Below are 21873 nucleotides of genomic sequence, written 5' to 3'. Positions count from 1 at the left end.
GGAAGTACGGAAGCTACGGAAGTACGGTGAGGCGTCTTTCCGAACACCCGAAAGTGCAGCAGCGGAAGTTCCGGTTACGTCACTCTAAACAAAAATAGTAAGAAAACAAAACGCACTACGCCGCTTATGTTTCTTCGAGTATGTAGTGTAGTGTATAAACTAAAACGCTTCGCTATTAAAATATTTTTCTTCATGAACGCTTACTCCGAGCAATGCACTATATAAATCGCCTGCGTGCGTAGCGCCATCTCTACGCCAGCCGCCGGCGCTCCTTGGCTGGGCGCGCTTGTCGAAACCCGGCGCGCACGTCCGGAGTACCCGAAGGCTCGAGATTTCTTCGGCCGAGTATCGCGGCCACAAAACCGGCGTCAACGGTGAGCACAGCTACAGTTTTCTTATAGAGGTGGTACAAAATGTAAGTGAGATCTTAAATTTTTGTTTTGCTTCTCTCTGGCAGGTTGCTGTGCCGTGAAAGCGATGTCACCTTGCTGACTCGAACAAGGTGGCGAGCTGACGCAACACTAAAGTTTGTTTGTTTGTTTGTTGATGTGGTTTAACGTCCCAAAGCGACTAAGGCTATGAGAGACGCCGTAAGTGCAAGTTGAGGCCAAGAAGATGAACAAAAGCACCAAAAAAGAATGACACTTTCGTTTGCTTAGCCTCATTCTCTTTATGCTGTCAAGAGCTGCGGCACCGAGCACGAGCACAATTGCCCAGTTTAAAGTGCTGATGCCCTAGCTGCACACAGCAGTGAAGTGAAGGCACTGTTCTGGGAGTACTACACTCAGTTTTCCACCTCATGAAGCCTGCATACACAGATGATAGCAGACTCTCTATTGAAAAGCATACTACACGCTCGTGGTGACTCCCTAACAGTCTTGTAAACCCACCAAATAATACCGCATACATCTGCAATGTATGGCAACGAAACTCTGCAGCACCATTGTCGGTGTACTGAAAAAACTGCAAGAAGAACTTCCCTAATATTCAACGCGCAGTTCAAAAGCGAACTGCTTTCACCCCGGTGCCCTCTCATTGACAGGCAGCTCTGACAAGAGCTGTTTATTCACGTACACACACACACACACACACAGAGTATGTGTTTTTTAATTAAAAATGTCTTAACAGACACATACACTCTAAATGTATGCAGAGCCTGACTGGCATATATTGAAATTATGGGGTGAAACATGCCAGTGCGGAGCAGGCAATGAGGCATGGTGCAGCGCAGCACCTTGGATTCGTGTTAAGCATGTGTGTTTTTGGATTTATGGAGCATTAGAAACTAAGGCTATCCATGTGCCAAGCACAGGGTTGAAAAGTGGTTGCTGCAGTCCGAGACCATTAGCTTTTAATGTGCTGCAGTTTGTTTATGATATTTCCTTCTTTTAGGAACTTTACTCACTGTAAATCTGCTGTGGCAATCTTTGCTAACAGTAAATTAAGATTCAAACAGATATTTTTATGTAGAAATTGTAAAATGCTTTTTTTTTTACTTCTTTGGGCTTTCTGCATAAAAAATGTCTTACCGTAACCAATTTTGCATTTAATTCACAAACAGGTTTTCCTTGTTTTATTAGCATGAAGTTATGTGGGTTGTGGTTCGTGGGGTTTAACATCCCAAAGCGACTCACGCTATGAGGGACGCCATAGTGGAGGTCTCGGGAATAATTTGGACCACCTGGGGTTCTTTAACGTGCACTGACATAGCACAGTACACGGGCCTCTAGAATTTAGCCTCCATCGAAATGTGACCGCTGCGACCAGTATGGAAACTGCGTCTTTCGGGTCAGCAGCCGAGCACCATAGCCACTGAGCCACCACGGTGGCCTGAAGTTATGTGTAAGACGCATACGTCTGATGTGAGGTGGCATAAGTTCAATAAAGCATTCTTTGGTTTCGACATGACTTTGATTTGCCCGAGATTCTGCTTTACCAGGTGTACCTTATTGTTGATTGCATTATCTGAAGTGGTCCGCTATTTCTTTTGTAGCTTACTATCCATCAGCTTCAAGCAATCTATGCGGAATATTTACTTTTTCTAGTTTCTCGTCATATGCTCATGCAGCACTCCCTTCAGCTCTTTTGCTATTGCATATGCTGACTTGGCTCGGGACCCAGCATAATTTTATTGTTTTCCATGTGTTGTGGCTGTTGCTGTATGGTGCTTGGTATCTTCTAATAACAATTTTACTGAATTTTTTGGAGTGGAGTGCTTTCAGCAAGCTTAGAGAGTCAGTGCAGTTTATGCTGCTCTCAATGTTCTCACCTGGAGTTGTTCGGTGTGCTTTAAAATTATGTGCAGACTGGGATTTTCATACTTAGTGTGCAAGAGAAATCCGTACCACTATCATAGCCATACCATATTGCCGCCATATTCTGCCCATCACACTTTTGTGCCTGCCGCAATGTCCTATATCTTGTCAATCCCAGTCCCTAATGTAGCACCCTAAAATGGAGTCAAGTCTGTTGTTGTTAAAGTGTAGGAAAATATGTATGCCTGCAGCAGCAATTGCTATATGTGCTATCTTAAGCTATGGCTGGGCTGTGACCAGCGGAAATAAAAGGGATAGGGAATATTTGCTGAAACACAGAGAACAGAGATATCAAAAAAGGATGGGGGCAAAAATGTATGCAAATATGTACGTGAGACCAGGAATCAAACCTATATCCTGGTTCGTGCAACAGAATGGTTTTGCCGCTGCATTACCACACAGGGCCATTCACGTTTAAGGTTTCATTCAATTAGTTAAACGAAGCGGACATGGCAAGGAGACCAATGACAGAGAAGGTGAACACAGAAGAGCAAAAGTAGCGAGGAGAGCATTTGATGTCCATATAGCAATGACTGTATAAAGAAGCTACTTGCACCACTATGAAGTAGTGTGTCATTGCATACTAACGCTGAGCACAAAGCGTGAAACAGTGAAGCACTCTTCATGATGCTGCGTTGATGCATAAAAATCATCGTAATTAATATTGGTGAGGAATTTCTTCCAAATACCTATACTGCAATTATTCTTATACTTTTAACTGCTTTATGAAAATAATTAAGCGACCTCAATAATTTACTTTTGGAGGTGACTTGAAAGTTGCATTGACAAACACTTGAAATCAGAATTATTTTATTTAACATCATGACGATGTTGGGTGTGCCGACAAAAAGCCAATGGAAAAGCTTGATGAAACCGACACACCCTACAGAGGCATTGCAGTCGTACATAACATGGCACTTTTGGAAAACAAAAGAAACAGAAATAACAAATCTGGTATTAGGTGTTAATCATTTTGGACTCCTTACTTAAATGCCATGGGAGAGTGCAGCTCAACATTTGACAACCATAATTTGTTGGTATCCTTGGTACATACCATTTTAATGTCGCTCACGTAGGGTATTTTTGTTCTCCGCATTGCAAGGCTGACAGCTTTAGCGTTGGACAATTAGTTTTATCAACACGGGCTTTATACTGCCCTAGAAGTAAAGTTTCAAACAGCTGTGGCAAACGTATAAGTCTAAGTTCATTGAAAATCGGTTCGGAGTGTTCTAGCCGAGGAGCATTCATTACATTTCGAAAAGCTTTCTTTTGAAGGAGATACAAGCGGTTAATATTCGTAAAAGACGTGGCACCCCATACCAAAAAGCAATAATTTACAACAGAAGAAAACAACGCACTGTACAACATTTTCTTAATCTTCGGCATGAAAGATTTCAGTCGACACAAAATACCGACAACATTTGAAAGCTTGTTCACCACCACATCAATGTGATCATTCCAGTTCAAGCTTTCATTAAAAATAGCACCAAAGCTTTTTACCGCCGGGACTGTTTCTATAAAGTGACTAACCGATCCTTAAATAGAGTGGTGGCATATTTGTCAACTTATTACAAGGCCTGAAAAGCACAGCCTTCGTTTTGGCAGTGTTTATATTTAATAAATTATTTTCAGACCATTCTAGGAGCAACTGCAAACATTTTGTGCCTTGTTTTTCGAGATATGGCAACTGTGCAGCTCTAAAGAATAAAGTGGTGTCGTCAGCATAAATGACGAAAATTGGAAGTCTACTAATACAGACAATGTCGCTAACATAGAGAATAAACAGCAATGGCCCCAAGATACTACCTTGCAGTACATCTGAAACGATGTGCCTAGTATCAGATAAGTCATTGTTTATTTTTACTTGTTGCAATCGAGAACTCAAGTAAGACTGAATTATGCCAAGAAACTGCCCGCAGAAACCCCAGTGCTTGAGTTTAGCTAGCATTATTTTGTGGTTGATGCGGCCGTGGCCTCATGGCAGAGCACCCGCCTCGGCTTTGGGAGGTGGTAGGTTCAACCCCTGCTGCCGGCTGGGTACCCACCAATTTTCTCAAAATGGGTGCAAGTCATGCCCCGGCCTGGTGCTTGGCTTCCTAGGGTTGCATTGCTTGGGAAAGGAGCCTGCGCCTTCAGATCCCGTCACTGTGGGCTTGAAGACAGGTACAAAGCAAACTTTGTCAAAGGCAGAGAACTTCGTCACATTCATGAGAAAAGGGCCACAAGTCGGGCTTCTACCACATGAGGCGGATTTAGGGTTGCTTGACGGGGGAACATATCTCTGATCCGTCAAGGCAGCTGTGGCCTAGACCCTTTTTCCACGCATCTCAGCCCACATGCGCTGAGCACCAGGCCAGGGGAAATCTTGTACCCATCAAAGAAACCGGTGGGTACCCGGCGGCACTGGGGATCGAACCCCGCAACTCCCGAATGTGATGCGGATGCTTTACCACAAGGCCACCGCTTCGGTGAAATGGGTGCATTCAGGATTTAACACTCGTCATCGTTGTGTTCATGGGCAACCTGCAGTGCCCAGGCAGCACTGCAATCCAGCTGTTTCACATGGCCGCTCTGCGCACGTGCATCTCGCCTCCTTGAGCTGCTTCACAGGTTGGAAACAAACCTTCAGCGGTGCTAGTGCAGTTCATGTTAAAGATAGGCGCAGGCAACAGATAGTGGTTCTTGCCACTTTGCAGGCATAGTTGGCACCTTGTGGAATCAGACCGCACCTGTGTCACCAACGTGCATTTGTTTTCAACAAATTTTTATGGGTGGCAGACGAGTTTTGACGCCCTCCCTGTAAGGTGACACATCTCATGAAAAAGGAAGATTGTTTAAATGTGCATCTAAAGCCTGCTGCTGTCAGCTGCTTTGGCAGCAACCACATTATGAATGATTAGATATGTATGTTTGGCTGAAAACATCCCTTGCCTAGATGCTCTCATCTTAGCGCAGTCAGCTGGCATACATTACATGTGGCTTCAACAGAGCACACATGCTCATGCCTATAAAAGCGAGCAGGTGGCATGGAAAAGCACCACAGGTGCAGCTACAAAATGCTTGCCCCCCTCGCTAGGCTGTGTTGCGGCACTGCAATCAACGCAGTAGGCTTCATCACAGGTTGCCTGTTATGAATTGAAATATAATGCAACTACTTAGCTTCAAAGTGAACTCTGAACACACCCCTCAGCAGACCTTACACTACCTGCAACTCACATCTGGACATGTCAGTCCTCCTGTTATTGCATTTGTCATGAGCTGTTCGTGCTGTTATGAGCCAAAATTTTATTTTGAGCTCGCAATGATGAAATATTGCAGTTTTGTGTGTTTCCTATAACTTGTGCTGAAAGATGGGATAGCCACAGCTTTTTGGATGACAGCTTGCATGAGTACCCCATATGCCCTTTAACAAGGAAAGTTTTTGCTATCTGTAGTGTTCATAGTTTAGTCACGAAATAATAATACTGTTCATGAAGAATGTGCACTTCACGAGAATCAAGAATGTGTTTAGTTAGCACACACTTGATTCTCGTTAAGTGCGCATTCTTGAGGTTGGTACACTAACATTTATTTGGTCGAATGCATAGTGTGCCAGTGTTAGGAAAAACTACAGTGGGAAGGCACATATGCAACACAGACAGGTAACTCATTTCAACTTGTTTACTGAGTGGCAAAGATGTCAAAGCATACACGCTTATAAATTGGCGATAAACAACCAGAAGAGGTTTGTATTGCATACTGCGTGCCCACAGCACAGCAAAAATCCGACCCAGCCAAATAGCACGTTCTTCAGCACAAGGTGACCAAAGCATTTTGCGGTTCTCCAATTTGAAGTCGGTACCAATATCTCACCACAATGCACGTGCTAGGCACTTGAGCATGTCCTGACAATGTAACAACACCAAAATTTAATCCACCTCGACAATGGTCCACTAAACCTTATTTGGCGTCACAGCTTCCACTACGTGCCACCACATCACGACGGTAGTGTTTTGCGGTGGATATCTAATGAGGGATACAGAGAAGAGTAGGTCGTGATGAGAAGTCACCAAATACCACAAGTAGAGCACACAACAGGTTTGCTACTGGAGGGTAAAAAATACAGACCAGCAGCGGCGGACTGTATCGCTGAAATCGCAATGCCTCCAGAAATACACAAAATCTATGCGATGAAGCGCCTGAAAGCATTTGGGGGGGCTTACTTCACACATTAAAAAGAAATGCCTCGTCATATTACAAAGGGAACTGCTAGAAATCGCTGCTGAAAGACTGCGAAGATGCAGCCAAGCAATGTGCCATTGAGCAATGCGCATAAAAATTTTTAAGAAATGCATCTTGCACCCTGGAGGCAGCCATCTTCCACCAACAGGCCAACCAACAAAGCAAGCACAAGCAGTTTTGGAACAATTTTTTCAAAAAATGCACGCAAAGTAGTGCATCTTGTAAAATAAGTATAAAATAAAATAGTTCGCAAAATTGTAGAACAAATAGGTTACGATTAGTGCCAGTTTTCCATCGATCACGAAATTGGCGCGGCAGCAACATCGTGATTGCCATCAAGTCAGACGTTGTATTCAATCCAATCCAATCCGATCCGATCGTATAATCGTATTGGCGCTCTGCAGCCTCTGCAGTGCCGGTTTAAGTTCGCTGCAAAATTAATTTATTTCCGTCTTTATTGTTTCAAAGTTACTCTATGTAAGTTAATGAAACACTTACGCTTATCACGGTTTGACCCTCGGTGACTGCGATCAGCGAGTCGAGCTACGTAGGCTCGATGTGCCCCACACAGCGGACTCCATCCTCCATGCAGCGAAGAGCCCCGCCACAAGAGATGCCCGGAACGAAGCGTAGTTTTTCGCTTCGAACGACATGTGAGCGTCATCGCCGGGACGCCACGACAGCTTCCTCAAACCACAGTTCATGTCCAACTCAAGTGTACGCGTCTGGCGACAAGGCTGCGGCGATAACCAACCAGCGAAAAGGTAACCTGTCAGAAAACCCAACACAGCCGTGTGAAAATCTAAAGCATTATATTTCCTGCAAACTGGGCAGCGTCCCTTATGATGTTAAACACTTAAAATATACGGTGCCTCTTCAACAATGGGTGCCAACTAAGTGCGACAGTCAGAACTTGCACGCCACAAATACGATGTTGAAGCACTAGCTGTGGCAGTCGTTTAGTCGCGGATAGGATGGAGACGAAGGAGTGCAAGCACTGGCCTTAAATAAGCTAATCTAAAAGTTGGATGTTGGGAGCTTCGTTCACAGTGGGGCGTACCAGTACCTTCGTCTCTGGGCACAAGCGTACGGAAGGGCACTGTTGCTTGCTACTGTGGATGTGCTTGATGAGTTGATTAATCCGTGATCCAGATATAGCTCGCGCTGCAGGTTGTTTTTGTTGTTTCCCGCTCGTATATATATTGTGTCGTATAGTTTCAGTATACACGATTCTGCCATGGGCACACTATCACGGATCTCCCCGAGAACGCTCAGGCCGAAAGAATGGACTAGGCGACAGGTGTACCTACACAGACGCACATTTAATACACACTACGCGACACAAACCCTAACACACAAAACTAACTAACAAAGCTAACACAAAACATAAAGACTACCACTATACATGACCCTGGAACAGCCAGTCTACTAGTGTTTGGCGTATGTGCTCACGGTTCGGTGCTGCTGATGCGTTGCATGGGTCCAGTAAGTGGCATCTAGTTAGCTGGCGTCGAGGCGGCGTTCGAAGTGCTCAGGCTGGCGTCGCTGGTGGCGGCGTTAGCGGCGTCGTACGAACTCCTGGTCCAAGTGCTCGTGGAGGCGTTGCTGGAGATGTTGGCATGGAGGGCACCACCCGGATAGGTGGCAACAGTGCTGGAGGCACCCCTGGCCGTAGCAAGTGGTTCCATCAGCCGTTGACCCCCGGAACGAGCTTAGGAATGGCAGGTAGTCTACGGTGCGATGCCATAGAAGTCGAGATCACCGGAGCAGTAGACGGTGTTGCTCTCTTCCAGCTAAGGTGTTCCTGACCCACCGGAGCCTCCACTTCTCTGTTCTTCCCTCCTGTGCCACGTTATCCCTCGCGCTTTTATAGCCTCGTCGTTGGTACACGTCATCCTTGCCTTTGTCGTCATCGTGCTCTCTTCTCCACCAATACCCGCCGCGGTGTCTCAGTGGTTATGGCGCTCGGCTGCTGACCTGAAAGACGCGGTTTCGATCACGGCTGCGGCGGTCGAATCTCAATAGAGGCAAAATTATAGAGGCCCGTGTGCTGTGCGATGTCAGTGCACGTTCAAGAACCCCAGGTGGTCGAAATTTCCGCAGCCCTTCACTACGGCGTAGCTTGAGTCGCTTAAACCCCAATAAATCAAATCAAATCTTCTCCACCAATCAACTCTTCCCACCTCACCGAGTACCTCTTCTTCATCTTCTTTATTCTTGGATTAATACATGTCATGCTTATCGTCATCCCATTCTTCTTCTCCAGATTTTAGTTCATATTTCTATTTCCAATTTCCTAATATATGTGACACACGCACAGGCACACTCAGACTGACGTAGACGTAGCAGTCGACAGTCACTTTGCAGCTGGGACATTGTCTGCCACACTGCGACACAGCGAATAACTGCGCTTGGCCTTCTTTGATGGCCTGCCTGGTGGGACACGTTTCGAGCCTTTGTGCAGGCCAGGTCGTCTCCTTGCGATGCTTGTTGGCTGCACACTTATCTTGCCTCGGCACCTTGAAACCCTGCAGACTGCAGCTGACATGTTTATTAGTGCTGTGACAAAGCTCTGCTTGTTTGGAAGGCTTTTCAGTTTTTTCGCAAGTCTGGCTGTGTGCTTCATGCATGTCTGGTTGTTGTTAACTTCAGCCTTTAGGTGCCGAAAGGCGTCTATGAGGGCTTCAAAAGGGTCTTCCTCCAGTTCCTGAAACACACACAAACTAAACTAACAGTTTTTTGCTTAAAGGCTGCTGTTTGCCTACCCATGGGCTGATTGTTATAATCTGTTGCATGCAAAGAGGAAGCTGAGCTGTGTGATTCTGATACTTGTCAAAGATACTGGCATGACACGGTTCGTTAAGCTTTCTTCCATCGAAAAATGAGCGAAGTTTTGTGATGCATATGTGGTAGAAGTAACATATTATTCATAAACCTTCTTTATGGTGCCAGTAGCAACAGAATCATGGTTGCTAAGAGGCAGCGTGCCATTCGGCGTGTGTAGGCTGTTGCTGCTGTGGGCAACAGAGAGGCATGTGAGAGGAGGATGATGAGCCATGCAGGTGGTGCAAGCACATCGTCTGATCATGGGGTGGCTTCACAAACAGTGGCATCTGGGCCTCTCCACTAAATTTAAATTTACTTCCTCCATGGGCTAAAATATGCATGAACTGTTGTTAGGTCCGCTTGCTTTGGGGGGAAAATTTCGTAATTAAGAATTTCCGCAGAATTCTTGTTAGTAACCACAATTTAGTTTTTTGTTATTGCAGACACCAATCGGAGCGAGAGAATGATAAAAATGTGATTGTTTTTTTTTTAATTCCCATGAAAGCCAGCCTATTGTTACACAGTTTTGGTGATGCTGTGACATGCTAGACCTCTGCATATACATAAGCAAGTGAACGTGTCGAGCTTGGCGGCTGTAGTGGCAACGTGTTCACAGTCCTGTATAGGAAAAGTCATGATACTATCATCTTTCGAAAGAAGCATTAATGGTAGTGACAAAAAGTTTCTAGTTTCGAACAATGCTCAACATCCATTCTTGGGTTTTTATCTTCTATGGTACCAGGCTTTACATTAATGAGTGAGGGAAGTCCGAGGCCAGACTAATGCATGGCTGTGCCTGGCTTGCATGCATGGCCACAACAGCATGTGTAAGATTGTGCACCATGGCAGACTTAGAGAGATAAATCAGTCGTCACTGGGAGACATTTTGTCAAACAAGCACCATGCTTCAAGTGGAGGGAATACCAAGTATTACCTGATGGTGAACTACAACCAGCACATGCTATTTTACTGAAGGTACATTTGAAGTACAAGGGTTTTTTTAGAAATAAATATGTATTTATTTTGTGTGTTATGTTTCCTGCAAAATGTTGCACATTTTTCTTTATGATTTCACAGAATTTTAAATTCTCCACCACAAAAAATGTACCGTATTTTCCGGTATATAAGATGCGGCTTTTTTTTCAAAAATCTTGCTGGTGCGTCCTATACAAGGGTGCGTCTTATATGCGAATTTCTCGTTTTTTTCTTCCGAGTTCAGAGATTACTCGGGTTCATGCTCAAGCTTTTTTCACCGAAAAAATATCACTACCAGTAACGCGGTTGTAACACGGTTAATGCTTTAATACCGGAACTGCCTTGCGCAACTTTTTTTAGGTGAACTTTATCATGAAACAGCAGGGATGACGTCTTCGGGAGCACAAACGTGCGGCTGTTTCGGAGGCCCCAAGCAAAAGTAATGAGAAATGCCAAAAGATGGCGACAATCGCACTTCTCGCCATTGTCAAGACAAGCCAAGACAAGATGTACTCATGGGGAGCTCATTCGTTTTTTCTTTCTTTTTTGCTAAAACGTGGGCGGGTATGGCGTGAGTGTTGCCTTTTTCAATCACTTAGCGTTGCTTAAGAATTTCTCACAGGTACGGTGCATATTGCGATGGTCACGCAAGCGGGTTTATTAAGCCTCACTAGCCTAACTGGGTAAACTGGGGTGCGCCTTATACACTGGTGCATCTTATATATGAACTTTTTCAATGACAGCTTGCGTATATGGCGGGTGCGTCTTATACACCAGAAAATATGGTAGTCACTTGTCATCAATGACTATGGTTTATAATGACTCCGGGTAACATAGAGTTGCCGTAATTTGTCTTGCAAATGTATAGCGCCATAGCAAACCTGGTTCAGTGGTTGAGCACTGGAGGTTTCCCTACTTTCTGGAGGGCTGTACTGGGTAGTTGCAGCTATTGAGGTAGAGGGAGTGTTCCAAGAACATCGGTGGGAGCCTCGCCACACTCAGAATTTTGGAGTGCTTGTGTCTTCTCATGGAGGCCTTCGAAGAAATCAATGCCGGGGCAGTTGTCTCCGAGCGCAAGCTTTCCAAGGTTGTAGCGACCTTCTCTAGTCAGCAGAGGTACATTTGGGAAGATCCCACCAAACACTTTGTGCACGAGTGTTTACAAAATGCACCCTGCTGTCCAGAGCTGCAGGTGCACAGGCCGATGTCAGAGTACACCGTGTAAAACTTGCTCTCTGGACTGCCACTTGGGACGACATAATGCCCATCTCCGTCACACCTGATGTTGTTTTTGGTACCTTCTGGCAGTTTCTTCAGAAGCCTCTCATATTGCAGCATGTGCCCAGTGAGTGGGCATGGTCAAGTATTCTGTGCAAGAAATACTTCTCCCACACAACAGAGAGGAACTCGGCTAGGGCCACAACATTAGATGCTTTATGCAGGATGATGTCTTTTAGGACCCGAATCGAGGCCTCTGAATAGTTGTTGGTGTTGTGGCCTCGTGTCTTTGCTGACAGTCGGAAGAGCAGCACCCATTCCTTCTTCCTTCTCCAGTAGCGCTTCAGTGAGGGTGATGAAGCCCTCGTGCTTTTGAGAGCGAAGGCCTTGCTTGGTGGCCTCCAATGCCTCTACTATCAGCGTGCATGATCTGCAGGGTTGCAAGAAGAAAAAAAAGGAATAGCGCCGATCAAAAGCACTTAAACACTAGCGTAGTACATAAAAAACTTCATATTTCAGTTATGAGCCAAGTTATAAGAAGTGCATTCCAAACATTTACATGCAGTCTAAGAGCTTAGCTTTATTATTAGTCACTGTCCAAAATTTTCATCACTGGTGCTGCCATCTCAAGAGCGGTTGCTGTATTGCAGTCCAGCAGCAGGAGGAAACACTAGTATAGCTTCAAAGGGATAGTAAAAACTTCACTCAATTATGAACAAGAACAAAATTGCTACAATTATTCAAACGTACGTTGAGTTTGTCAATTTGGGCTACAGATCCCAGGAAGAATGAGCAGGTGCGTTAATTTTGGGCACACATTAGGAAAAGTTTCATGAAGGCCTTGGCAATGATTGAGCAAGCATTCATGCAGGATTGCAAGACCTCTATGAAACGCTGTTACCAAAATTCAACTTCTTGAATTGGTTACAAGCACGGCAGCAGATTTTAACTCTTGTTATGGGTCATTTTATTGCCATATTTGTGATCCAGATTCTGACCACTCTTCAGAACTGGGAGGGAGTGCATTGACATCTGCATGGAGCTACACAGGATTGTCATAAATGTACAAACTTTTTGTTCCAGGTCACTGCTGGGGCTACCTGGTGTTACACTTATGACCCTGAGAGAAAGCAGCCATCTTCTCTGGGCAGAGTCCATACTTGCCGTGAATGGTGAGACAGGTGTAAAGTCAAGTGCATGTTCAGGACTTTCCTTGGCATCGGTGGGATTGTGTAAATAAAAAAGCTGACACCAGAAGGACGAAGAATCAGTTCCACCTGCTACTGTGCCATTTTGCAGCACCCGGAGACATAACCCTAACAGGCCTGCTGAATCACTTCAAGGCTCCCTTTTCCAGATTTGCTGGTTTTTATGGATAATTTGATGCCAGCCATCTGTTCAAGTTTTCCATTAATTCCCAAATCATGAATACAATCTAGCCCACTTATAACGACTGCAGTTATAACTAACAGTTATTACAAATGAGGTAGAGCTACCGTCAAAAAATCTATTAGGGCTATGACATTGCATCTTCGATAAAACGAACGACCTTGGCTATATAACTCTGTTATAACTAACAAGGAGGAGCTGTAAGCTCACTCCCACAGCCTCCCCGCTACTGTGATCTGCCAAAGAAAATGTAGCTGTCTCTCCCTCCCCCTTCCTCCCCCGAAATAAATAAATAAAAAAAAAGTGGATTTGAAACTTAAACTACCGGCCAGGTGTGCTCCAACAGGCTACAGGGTGTTGGGTCAGTGCTTGCGTGCACACCTGTTGGGTAAAGCATTTAAAGTGGAAACAGAAGCATGGTAAGCTCTAGACAGGGGCAGTGTTGGAAGCAAACTGCTGCACATGGCCGGTGCCTAGTCAATGACAGCGATTTGAGAAGCTTGAATACCAGTCACGAGGTATGCCTTGCCGGCCCACCCAGTCACGTGATTCATCACTTGTCCAATCGGGTCTCTGCTCTCTGCGTGGCTGCCGCGTCCAGGCAATACGTAGACAGCAGATAGCTTGTGTCACCCTTGTTTAGAGCTCTCGAACAGTGTGCACCGTATGATTGAAAGTAGCAGCCATTGTTTTTTGGTAAGGTGCTATTTTCCATCTAGTTTATAGGCCTATTCGACTGTATTCTGGTGGAAAGATTGCTTCAAGACCCTAGTAGTCATGGCAAGCTATAGCTTTATTTGGAGCTCTATGCGTTACTTGAGAGCTTTACAGAAGGGTCATGTATACTGTACATTATGAGTGCTCATGCGCTGCAGTAGCTTTGTCGCTGCACCCTGACAACGTTTTTGAGGATTGAAGACGAGGGCTTTCACCAGTTGCCGTGAGTGCCTCATTTACTAACGGTATTACCACGTCATTGAAACAGCTCGTCTGCTGCTTAGGGCTTGGCCACGAGCACATGACCGTTCTGGAGAGGTTAGAAAGCGGTTTGATAGGGTCTGCTTCGAAGAAACAGGCATGCACAGCAGACCTTTTAAAGAAATAACTTTCACTTTTCTCTGGCTGTATTTTTGAGCTGTAATGGGGCAAGTCCACTGACTACAAACTTTGGATTTAACGAACCCAATCCACATGACCGTCAAGTTCATTATAAGTGGGCTCGACTGTATACCGCTATCTACGATCATGAGGTTATGTAGTACAGCTCCTTACCTGAACAGTATTATTGTCTCTCGCCACAGTTGCAAATGGTCTTTATTATGCTTGCTTGTCGCTGATACTTATGCTGCCGCTACTGTGCTGCATAAGTAGCCCCACAATTTTTTTATTGCATCTTTCATATGCTGAATTGAGAGGCAAAAGCTCTGCTGTGTTTGGCTGTACTTTTTGCAATTACTTAGTGTGTGTATGATGCCTACAAACTGAAACACAAGTGGTCAATGCATTGGCTGTGTCGTCATGCACTGGACATGCTATAGCACCCATTCTTCAACCAAATACCATAGGCCTGCACAGCATGCATGCACTATGCGACTTGTGAGACATCGTCCTGTGACGTAGTATCAGTGGCACAGTACCTGGCCTTGCCACCGCAGTGGCTCACCGGTTACGGTGCTTGGCTGCTGACCCAACCATCAGATGTGGGTTCGATCCCGGCCGCGGTGGCCGAATTTAGATGGAGGCGAAATTCCAGAGGCCTGTGTACTGTGCAATGTCAGTGCATGTTAAAGAACCCCAGGTGGCCGAAATTTTCAGAGCCTTTCACTGTGGCGTCCCTTATAGTCTGAGTCACTTTGGGACATTAAACCCCCATAAAACCATAAAACTTTTTCTTCTGAATCATTCACTCACTGCTGTTTCTGTATGCATTCAAATTTTAGATCACTGATTATGAATAAATTCCATACCATTTGAAAAATGGCCATCAATGACTTCGTTTCACTTGGGCTGACACCATGCTTGGCAAGCGTCAGCCACCGCCACTCAGCCTGTGCCACATGAAAGTGGCATAGGAGCTGCCTGGCTTCTGGCCAGTTGTCAAGAATTGCTGCTTTCTCAGCAGCACTGTTGTCAGTCATGAAAGTCTCTGGTGCCTGCAGACAAGAAATAGCCACATACTGACAGCTGTGCAACAGCTAAGTCATTCCCATGACAGATATATGCGGGTGCCGGATAAGTTGATAACCAGATAACCTTGCTACATTACCCTGTGTTGCTATGATGATATTTTTCACTTCGGTTTTGATGGCATTACTGAAAGGGTCCTAACTCTGTGCATGCATAATCTATATCCAGCTTGATATTTAAATGTAGAGGTGACATGTACACTGTGTAGTTCACATGTCAGACACTTCAGCTCTACAGCTTGTTCATTTGTGGCTCAAATTTTAAATGAAATGGACTGCTACTGACCTGACAGGTTGGGCAAGCAGGAGTTTAGGCAGCATTGGTATGGGCTTGCATTAACTCAGATTTTTTTTTTTATCAAACAAGATGAAAAGTCCAAGATTTTGAGGTTTGCAGAGTGTCACACCTCCTCTTGCAGCAAACAGTTGAAGCTTAAAAGTTGTAGGCGTGGCTTGTAGCCAATGCTGATATTGTTAAGAAGTGCCTCTTGGAGCTTGCAGAAAGTACAGGCTGGAGCAGACCCATATTCTGAACCAATGTTGCCTAACTCATGTAATCTGCAATTACCTGGCATTCTTTCAAACAACATGCAGTAAGTATGATTTGCAATTTTCCTGTGCCCACCTCGCAGCCTCCAAAGCAAAAGGGGAAGTTGTGCTTCGGGAGCTCGAAGCCAGCTGAGTAGCCCTCAGTAGTCTGGCTGCTGTGCACAATGACTGCTATGGGTACAGCACCAGCTGATGTCTCTGTCAGCATAACTGTCACGCTGCTTCTTGTTGAGTCACATGACGCCGTGGAATCAACGAAGATGACTTCAGAGGATTATTCAAGCAGCTGGGCACGCCTCGTGATTGGAGTTACCAGGAGAACTGCCCAACTTCCTGCCCCTCCCTCTGAGTGCACCTTCACATCAACTCCTGCATAAAAAGCGGGTTTTGATGGTTTAGTATGGCATAACATGAAAGCATAGTTTGTGTTGCAAAACAAATTATCACCTTTTTGAGACAGAGAGAAAATTGAAGTTTTCCTGCATCAATGGATTACTGTCATGTGGACAAAGAGCATATTTTCAATGAAAACAAAATATTTTTGTGTGGTAGGAAGGACAATAAAATGAGAGATGGGTATTGTCAAGTGAGATTTTTTGTTCTATGGAACAGAGGGTTAGGTGCCTGAATAATCTAACTTTTTGTACCGCTACTAGCTGTCCACTTTCATCTCACCAGGAAAATAAGACAGCTAAATGTGCAAAATAAAACTAAAAGAACTCTCAACACATTGTCATCAGCACCATTGCAAGTTTTTATCAAAGTGCTCCAAAAATACTGCACTGTTAACTCCTAATTTTTTATTTTTTTTTACCAAAAACATGCTTGTATTGTATGTTTTCTAAGTTTGGTGGCCATGCAATATTCCTTTCCAGCGCAAATATTTTTTAAAGTTACCATTTCCGTGGCCTCTGTTCAGGTGATGGCTGTATCACCTATAATCAAGACTGCATTTTTGGCATCAAAAACATTCCTCATGCATTAAAACTTTCTGGCCACTTCACTGACAAAATTTTCATGCTGTATTAGGTCATCCTAGCATTTTACGAAAGGACTTGTTTTCAGTTGGGCCTTCAGCCATGCAAGCCAGATATGCTTGTTCACATATTTATGCTCACTGCCTGCTAGGTGGATGTGCTACATTGTAGTTTTCTAATAATTGGCTGAAAAAGTTTAGGGCATATTGCTTTTGTAGGGCACAGAACAAATATTTGTCACGAACTTGTTGTGTTAAAGAAAGCTATCTCCTGACATTATAGGCCTGAATAAATTTTTGGCATTAAATAGATTGCTAAAGGTGCACTATGGTAGGCAACATTTTTGGCATCTTTGTGTAAACAAGGTGAGAGCTGGAAAATTTTTCTCCTATTTATTAATAGGTGCTTTTAATTCCCAGCTGGGGTATTGCTATGCAGTATCTATGTGTCGCAATCGAGAAAGCGATCATGCTTACTACATTGTTGCTGTTTATTGTCCACCCTCATCAGTACATTCAGTAGGCTAATGAGACACATATTTGAACTTGTTTCACTTCTTCCAGGGCAGTAATAATGCATTTAGCTTTAAGTATGTGTCTGCTTGCAATAACACAACCTGGCAAAAGTGACGACATTCTCTCCTGGTCTCATATGGTCTAATGTTGTGTCCATAATTATTGATTCTCAATTCAGCTCTGCACTTGTGCTGAGTGCGCCAGTTTGTGTTGAAGTGGCACAGAATAAGAGACTGCTGGAGGACATCACAACTCAGCCTGCTTTTAGTGATGAGAGACAAGAGGTCCTGCTGTATTCCTAGTTTAGCAGCAATATGCATGGATGCTCCCGTGCTGTGGTGTGGTCATTGAGCAAAGCAACTGGACTGGAAACTCTTACAAAATTGGTTTAGCCTTCATACTGACATGGCTGCTTGTTAGCCACAGGGTGATATACAGAAAGGAACCCTTGTGGAGGGTCACAAGTAAACTTCCCGAAGCAGCAGCATTTTATTCCCACTGGCAAGTGGCATCCAAGGAAAAAAAAAAGGGGGTTTCCTTTAACATGTTGTACAAAAGTTTGTATCACTCACACTGAGATATCTATTATCAGGACCTCCTCCTGTTTTCGCTTACCTTGTTCAGCATACTCAGGAATCTTCTCCTGCAGCCTCCCCAGTGGTTCGGAAACTGTGCCGTAATGCTCCTGTCGCCAGCTCTTGTACATATGGTAAGCAGCCCTTTTGTTTGGGTTAAGTGCACCACTGGTAAGTTTCAGCAGGCTTCCAGTGTCACCTTCAACACACAGAGATGCTTCGTGAAGGCGTATCGCATCAGCCGGGGTAAGTCCATCGGCAAAGTACTGATGGAAAAGTTGTTTTGTGCCTTCACTGCATCGCAGAAGGCGAAGAGCAGCTGCACTTGCTGTTGCATGATTGTGCAGAGTGTGCAACTTGATCACTGCACACAGCGGGGGGGTCTCTTCGCAGATATGCGTCATTCTCCTGCGTGTTATAGTTGACTTTTTTTATCTTTATGTCGATCATTGCCTTGCAGTTTGTTGTTCACTTGGAGGATTTTTTGTTCTTGTTGAGGTGATGGAGGTGGCACCTCCAAACTTTGTGACACACCATTCTGCAAAGGACACATGCTCATTCTATAACACACCACTTTCTTCAATTTTCTAGGTAGCACATTTAGATTCTAGCTAACTGTTCAGGTTTGGATTGGACAGTTAACGTTGACTAAAATAATTTGCAGAGAGCAATAATTAAATTGCCTGGCAGTTTGTTATCTTAGAGGATTTTCATGAACTACTAAAGAGATTTTTTTTTAATGTGTTGCCAAACTGCAGAAAGCGCGGAGTAAACAATGCAGACCTACTTTTGACATTTTCCCTCCTTTTAGGCGCTGCAGATGATGCATGATGTGTTCGCAGCAGCACTGTAACATTTCACCCACTCCGAGGCCCTTTCTTCGCTGGGAATGTCGCTTCGCAAAACAACAGTGCCCGTTGTCGAAGCAGAAACATCCCGGAGGCATTGCCAACCGAAGCTAAGGTCTTCATCGGGAGGAGCATGCATTCATTCATTCATTCATTCATTCATTCATTCATTCATTCATTCATTCATTCATTCATTTTGAGTAGCAGGCCAGATATTCATTTTTCCGGCCAACCTCTCTGCCTTTCCCGTCAATAAATCCTCCTCCTCTGCCTAAAAAAAAATTTCGTTTTGTGCATATGTATAGGAACACAGTGGTTGACTTATTGCAACGCAAAACACAGCGGTTACTTGTGCTAAATTTCTAGTATGGTTGGAAATTATTTGTCAGGTGGGCTATACCTGAGCGATTATGTGATTATATTGACACAGAAAAATAATGTTATGGGTGATGCATGAGCCCTGCCTGCACGAGTGCATCGAAGACATGCTACAAGGTACGTACTGCTTTCAGAAATGTTTACAGCGCTCCCGAGAGCACATGAACGTGAAAATATGAAACTTCATTTTCATTGGCATGTATTTTTAAAACAGCGGTACCCGGCAGTCAGCTTAGGCAGGAGGTACCGGGCGGGAGTGCGACGCATTTAAACAAAACTTGCAGGTATATTTTTATCATTTCACACCCTACCTATCACGGCGCTCGTTCGTTAGCAGTTGGCGAGTGCTTTGGAGAAAAGTTTTACAGAGTATGTAACGTCATTTAGAAGCTATCTTTTTTTTTAAAACGTCACGATGAATGTGGCGAATGCGGGCATGCTCCCAACAGGCGCCTCCGCCTGCAGGGTGTTGCACAAACTTCTCAAAGTCCGACGTGCTGCCAGTGCTGCCGCGTATGCCAGATTTACTCGCTAATGCGATCATTCAAATTAGACAACCTACACAGCTTTACACGAAAAGTTCACAAATGGCGCGGTCGAAAGCGAAACGCGTACCGCAGCAGACAACAGAGTAGACCACGCTGTTCCGTAGGCCAACTCTAGAACGCCCCCTATGATGTTTGCAAACACTGCCTGCTGTTTCCACCTTCATTCTGAAAATGCCCAAGTACCTTTTTTGTCAACAGAAAGTCCAACTTTGTGAATCACACCACAACGCACGCGAGTTCCTTGCTGCTTTTTTTTTTTTTTTCAACGCAGTAAAGGCGGCGCGACAAACGCAGCCGATGTAGAAAGTCGATTGCTGGGAGCAAGTTTTATTGCATCAAAAACATTTTCTGAACAAAGTTTTTTTGGTTTACATATAATTACAATACGTTTTAACAAACATATAGGATGTAACTTTTGTTTTCTTACTATTTATGTTTGAAGTGACGTTACCGGAACTTCCGCTGCTGCACTTTCGGGCGAACGGCAAGACGCTACGGTGAGGAAGCGAAATCGCATGATGCAGCCGCGTTGACGCTGCCAGCTAAATCATGGCGCGAGGCTCAAACACGTTCACTTGAACGTACTTACAGCCGCACTGCAGTAGTGCGTAGTGCGCTACGCCGTGCTTGTCTTTGCCGGCAGAATACTTAAATGTTAACCCCACCAGTAGCTAACAACTCAAGTCAACTCATCTTGTCTTTGCTGCTCTTTGTGAGCTGCTTCAGGCATGTGTGTGTGCAACTTCTTTCCTCCTTCCTACATGTGTGTGTGTGTGTGGGGGGGGGGGGGGGGGGGGTGCGACTCAGGCTATGGGGGACGCCGTAGAGAAGGTCCCCAGAAATTTCGATCACCTGGGGATCTTTAACATGCACTGACATGGCACAGTACACGGGCCTCTAGAATTTCGCCTCCATCGAAATTCGACCGCCGCGGCCGGGATCGAACTCGCGTTTTTTGGGTCAGCAGCCGAGCGCCATGTTGATTAAGATGTGTTTGTGTTCAGTATCGATGGCGACATAGGCGCCGAGTTTTCTATCTGCTGGAGGGGGCTAGGGCCCAGTTAGCACCCTCTCTCTTTTTCATTCACCCACGTGCACCCCCTCCTCCGGGCATGCTCCTTGGCAAGAGATATTTATTTCACTCTCAGGATACAGAGTACATTATAGGCAACGGCAATTCACAGTAATACAGAAGATAAAAAACGTGAGGGGTCCAAGTATCCTGACCTTGAGGAACCCCGAACCAAGTTTAATGCTGACAAATTCAACACGAGATACTCTTTAAGTTTCGCATACATTTGCCATTTATGCCATCAATTCTGCCAGAAAGTGTTATAACTTCAAACCGATAATCGATATGATGCCGTGCAAGTCGAACATGATAGGATCCGTCGTGAAATGGTCGCACAGTTGGTGATCGGGACGTTGGATAACATTAAATGAAGAAGAAATGGACTTAACGAAAGTATCATTTAGTCGGGGGCATCTCAAAGGAGATGCCCTCGACTTGCGTGGCAAGCTTAGCATGAACCCAACTACCTGTAGTGACAGAAGCGCGTGGCCGTTTTAAACGGTGCCCTGCTTTCGCCGGTTCAAGCCATAGAAAGGGTCGGAGTCAGAGTTAACAAGCAAAACAAACTTTGTACAGCAAGAGACAATACGGAGGAATCCACACTAACACGCAAGGTTCTCGAATGCAATGCAAAATATGCAACTAAAGAGGCTTTATTACAAACATGGGTTTAACAACAATAACGATGCACGAGAGGGTCAGAACAAATAAACACCAAATTATTCACCGGGCACTGTCGCAGATCGACGTCTGGAGAGTCACGTTGTGGCCGTCCCGTAGACGTGCGCCGCTCCCTCGCAGATCTGTGGGCTTGCCGAACAGCGGGTTGACCCCGGGAGCCAAGCGGTAGCACTTGCTGACTCACTGCAACATACCTTCCCGAAGCGAAGTGACCTGAATTTATAGGGCGCGCCGCGTTTGTCTCCACTCTTTCACGTCACAGCCGTCGTTCGGATGTTGAAACCGAAACATAATGACAAAAATTTGATTATAAATTATTTGGTGGTCGCAGGCTAATATCACAAGGCAATTAATGCATAGTAGTGTCTTCCGCATCATAGAGAACAAAATATGCCACCAAAATAAGGTGTCTATACGAAAGGATGCTTTCATTTGAGTGACTCTAGCTGAACGATGGCAGTTAGCCAAAATGCAAGAAGCTGCACGATTCTGCACAGCTTCCAACATCTGTGCCAGTGTGACCTGACCTTAGAGTCCCATACACGTGAACGTATTCCATAACCTGGAGTAGCATGCTAGGTTCATAACCAGGCATACCTC

The 21873-nt window shown here is 44.9% G+C and overlaps 1 long non-coding RNA gene and 1 pseudogene across 2 annotated transcripts; one reads left to right on the top strand and one right to left on the bottom strand.

The window, feature by feature from the left end:
- Positions 1-1761: 1761 nt before the first annotated feature.
- LOC149349501 (uncharacterized) lies at positions 1762-20007 on the bottom strand (annotated as a pseudogene). Its single transcript, XR_016290102.1, has 6 exons — positions 17787-20007; positions 15756-16048; positions 14912-15097; positions 12675-12696; positions 11219-11965; positions 1762-9243 (listed from the first exon to the last, which is right to left on the bottom strand). The product of XR_016290102.1 is annotated as an uncharacterized LOC149349501 (transcript).
- Positions 5115-14932, top strand: LOC149349502 (uncharacterized). Its single transcript, XR_016290103.1, has 2 exons — positions 5115-7300; positions 12639-14932. It is a non-coding gene; the product is annotated as an uncharacterized LOC149349502 (long non-coding RNA).
- Positions 20008-21873: the final 1866 nt, after the last annotated feature.

The sequence above is a fragment of the Amblyomma mixtum genome, chromosome 3 (genome assembly GCF_055824585.1).
Source record: "Amblyomma mixtum isolate Tamu chromosome 3, ASM5582458v1, whole genome shotgun sequence".
Classification (NCBI taxonomy): domain Eukaryota; kingdom Metazoa; phylum Arthropoda; class Arachnida; order Ixodida; family Ixodidae; genus Amblyomma; species Amblyomma mixtum.
The sequence above is the reverse complement of the archived record's forward strand: the minus strand, read 5'-3'. Positions and strand labels throughout refer to the sequence as shown.